The sequence below is a fragment of the Mycetomoellerius zeteki genome, unplaced genomic scaffold (genome assembly GCF_001594055.1).
Source record: "Mycetomoellerius zeteki isolate Tzet28-1 unplaced genomic scaffold, Tzet1.0 scaffold87, whole genome shotgun sequence".
In the NCBI taxonomy this organism is placed as follows: domain Eukaryota; kingdom Metazoa; phylum Arthropoda; class Insecta; order Hymenoptera; family Formicidae; genus Mycetomoellerius; species Mycetomoellerius zeteki.
In genome coordinates, this window is record NW_017257903.1 from 251,570 (window position 1) to 256,332 (window position 4,763).

Here is a 4,763-nt window from a genome sequence, read left to right on the forward strand (position 1 = left end):
GTCAAGATCTCGAGAAATTTCTCAAGGAAGATGAGAGTGGCGAAAGAGGACGGACAGGACACCAGATGAAAGAGCGGAAGGAAGGCAGTACCCTGGGCCAAAAATTAAACGACCAAGAGTTCGATTACAGCTACACGTTCTCTGCTCGGAAAGCTATCAGCCATTTCCTCCCGCGTTTCCGCCGAACGGCTCCGTCGTTACTCGAACAAAAGAGTCACGCCAAAAACGAATTCTGTAGTTCGCTCGACGAGACGGTCTTTACCGGTCTCGAGCAGCGAATGGCATCTAGCTCTTACGGGAAAGTCGCGAGGAAAAATTGCCAAACAGCTGTCTCGATTGTGTACTGCCCGTTATTTTTCCTCTTTGGCACAATATATATTTGGAAATACAGTTGACAATTTTCTTCTCTTTGTTTATTTATCCTTTATTTTTCTGAGTATACTGTTAAATATTAAAAGAGAAAATTTAAACCAATTTGAGTTAAATAACATTTTGTTATTTTTAACTTTCACGCGTGTCAAAATATATTATTTTAATACAAAACGTGTAGTTAACAAAAACAATCACAATTAATTCATTTCTGTAGCTGAGTTGCTTAGTTTCAAAGTAAACAACGTCCATGTTAATTCATCTAAAACTTTTAGAGTGTATCTTACTCTGAAATCTCACTTTTAAGGCTATCTCGAGGCGCCATATTAATTGCATGACATTATATTAATTACATTAATTTATAGCAATTAATCTGTCATACAAGCAATATAGCGCCTCAAGATAGTCGAGCCTTAAAGATTGAAAATTGAGCAATTTTTTAATTTTATTACAGATACGTAGTGATCATTACTACGTATCTTGCTCGCTCTCTCTCTCTCTCTCTCTCTCTCTCTCTCTCTCTCTCTCTCTCTCAAAATGAATACACGCGAACACGCTAAAAACTCGGCCGGATGTTCTCGGACGTTTTAAAAAAAAAGAGTACATGTCCGGACAAAATCAGACATCTGGTCATCCTATTCATGAGCAACAGTGTCACAGTGACTTAATAACTTCCGAACTCCTCGTCCGCTCCCAATTCTCAAAAGTAGTACAAAAAAAAGTACACGTTGAAAACCCGCCTGGACGCCCGAAAAAAGAGTACATGTCCGGGAAAAAGAGTACGGATGGTGTCACCTTAATGATGTGACATACATCTTCCATTGGCTTAGTTAAACCGATATATTAAGTAGAAGCAGTGGCGACCTATAAAAATTATTAAAAATAACTCAAATTAGGTATGATTTGACATTATGAATTTAATAATATACATAGAAATTGTACGATTTACCGTCACGTTTTACCGAAATTAAAATCGCGAGGCAACACGAATCCGAGTGAACGAGAGCTCTTCAATATTTCGTTATACGTTGCGTAACGTACGTATCTACTTCGTTGCTGCATATCGCTCATGCACATCTCGGGAGTTGCAATCAGCGTGCAGGCACACATTAAATACGATCCCTGGCGCGCTATTAAATGCTGCACGCGCCTTCATCAGCTGTCTGAACGAATAGATGAACACGAAGGAACCCGAGAGATTTGCCGAAGCTCTTCCACATGCATCTCCGTGATGAAATCCGATAAAAATACAACGTTCAACGGTTCACGTTGCGAATGTAAAAACATGCAAAATATATTTCGCGAAGAATAATTTCCTTTGCCTTTCCTCCTTTCCTCTTTTTCATAAAGTCGTCCGATATGCGCGACACGAATTTTCATCTTTCTGAAATGATATTAATACATTACGCTGCAAGTGTCGAATCTCCGTAATTTCCGACGATATGTGATAAGAGATGTTCTGTCAGCTGAAGTTTTATATGCGGACTGCTATTTTATTCTTATCAATCTGTAATAGATTTCTAGAAATATCTATATGTGTGTGTGTGTGTATGTATGTATCGCTACCTTCGTAAAACGAACATGAAGTCAATTTCAGCTAATTTGATAGGAAAAGAGATGACGATCATTTTTACCTGATCATGACCGAACTATTATAGCACACCTAAATAAATATGTATTGTTATAGATTTTATTTCTGCATTTGTAGTTAATAACTGCACACTTATATAAGAAGTCTATATATTCATGCAAAAATATTTAAAATAAAAGAGTAAGAAAAATATTGTTTAGTTCTTACACTTACAGTCATAAAAGAGATACAATTATATCCGGGTGATCTTCACAGGTTGACATCGACACTTACAAAGCACTGTACTGCTAAATTCATAATGTCAAATTATATCAAATTCGAGTTATTTTTATATTTTTAATGAATTATTAATAATAATATTTGTTGAAAATTATAATTATTAATAATTTTAGTTTTTTATATTTTTAATGAAATTTTATAGATCGTCACTGCTCTTATTCAATATGTCATTAATTTAACTATCACAACATAATTGAACAATTTAACTCAAAAAAATGTATTGTATTTGATTCAAATTTAATTTATTATTTATTAAATGCATACGTTATAATATGGATACGTTATTTACTTAACTAACTACAGTTGATTTACATTTGGTACATAATAATAAAGATACAATAAAGATAAAGATTTTAACATACATAAAAGTTAAAAATAACAAAGCATTATTTTCATACAAAGGATGGCTATTACTCTTTTGATATCTAACAGTATATGTGAATCTCTCCGCGTAAAAACATCTGTAACGCGTTTACATTAAGTATTGATCTTAAAATTGAGTATGTACGTAACAGTAACTTGTTATGTTAATGCACAAAGAAACTCATAAAGTAATATTTAATTTTTAGCGAGTGTTTTAATTTATAATCAGAACTTAATGTAACGTAACGTAACGTGTTACAGATATACTTGTACGAAGAGTCTAGCATGATCTTCTTAGCTTCAACTTGACCCATAATTAATTACACTGTAAAAAGTGCAGTGTTGAAAAATGTTTCCGTTTAAAACATCTTTGCAAAACAAAAGTTTAATAATAAAAGATACTTCAATTTTAAATGTTTCAGTGTTTTAAATCCAAACACATAGTGTTTTGTTTATTGTGAAAAGTTTAAAACTAAAACATCTTTAAGCGTTTAAAAAACGGAGACAAGAATAAAACATTTTCATATCTTAAAATAAAAAATTTTTTTTTATGAGTGTATAGCTTATTAGCGGTATAGATATTTTTATAGAAATTTGTGGTAATATTTGTGTTATTCATAAGGCTAAACATTTTATGAATATTTACTCGCGCGGACCTTACCGAAACAACCTGTCGCGGAAAAATCTGCATTTTATATCGTTGCAGATTATTCCTTGGAAGGCCTCATGCCGGATCAGCCGGATGTGCCTTATTTTGTAAGAATTGTAGTATTGAAGTTTATTAAAAATCACAGTATATTACTGCACGAGAAAATTCATTTTTTAAATCGCAGAGCCGCATTGCCGGCGCACGAGTGAGTGCAGCTCGTTTCCCTGCTAAATTCCCCCGTTATATGAGGATGCTATTATAAATCGCGTTTACGGTACTAAATTTAATACATTTGCCGACTCGCTTGCTATTAAGCGCCGCACGTGTCTTCATCTGCTTCTTCCATAGTCAAATGAATAGAAGAGGCGCGTATATAATGCCGAAGTAACGACATCGTAGGAGAGCACAAGAGGGGCAATGAAGCATAGCAGCGTGGCGCATTATATAGCAACGTTCGTTTGCGGTTAATTAAGATTTAACAATTTCCACGATAAATTCAGCTACTCGAAACGCTCGTTTCGTTTCGCTGCTCGCCATGCACAGAAAATTGCATTCTTTTCCGGCGGTGATGTTAATTATACGCGTGGCGATATGTATTTCACCCGCGTACTAAGGCTTCTTGTTGAACATTTGTACAAACGGCCGCACGTGCACCCGAGTGTGTGATTACAACATAAAAGAGAAACTATAAAAAATGTATTCCCTCTTTTCCATGTCATGTGTGCTAACTGCGAAGCAGACCGCAGACCTGGCAACGAGAAATGTTGGCTATGATTCGAGCACGCACGCGATGCAACGGAAGCTGCAAGGAAAAACGCGGCAACAAAACTACACGCTTAACGCGAGGCTTGGCATTACGTGTATCTTTTGGAAAAAAGAAAACAAAACGGAAAAGCTCTGGTTTGCACAACCAGGATGCAAGGGTGTGGAGTCGCACTCGGAGCGAAACGAGCGGGTGAAGCTCCCGCCGGCTCGACCGGGACGCGAGAATATTTATGACTCGCGGCGGCGATCCGCACGAATCCGCCGATTTCTAATTAACGCTCGTTACATGCTCCGATAGACTCGACGATCGAGTCCGTTATCCCGGTTGGCGATCGACGTTGAAACGTTGAAACGGTGGGTTCGATGTCTCGCTAATTGCACAGCGACCAAAACCGCGAAGACTCCGGACTCGACTTTTGCACCGACCGAGGAAGACGTTGATTATCAGCACTACAAATCGCAAGTCGTAGTCTTCGTTTCTTCTTGGTTCTGTCGCCACGAATGAGCACGGGAGCGCGACGTTGCTAAGTAATCGAGCGTCGTCGCGAGCGGCGCTACTTAATCGCTGTATCCCTCGCGTTAATCCGGGGTGATGGTTAAACAAAACCGCGAAGAGCGCGGTACGCGGAATATCGGCCCATGCGCAAGAAACCGCCGGTGCATCCGGCGAAATCCCGACAAAAAGCCGAGTCGCAGGACGGCGGCACCGCGTCGCCGTATGCTCCGCTGATGTGTTAACGGCAGGGG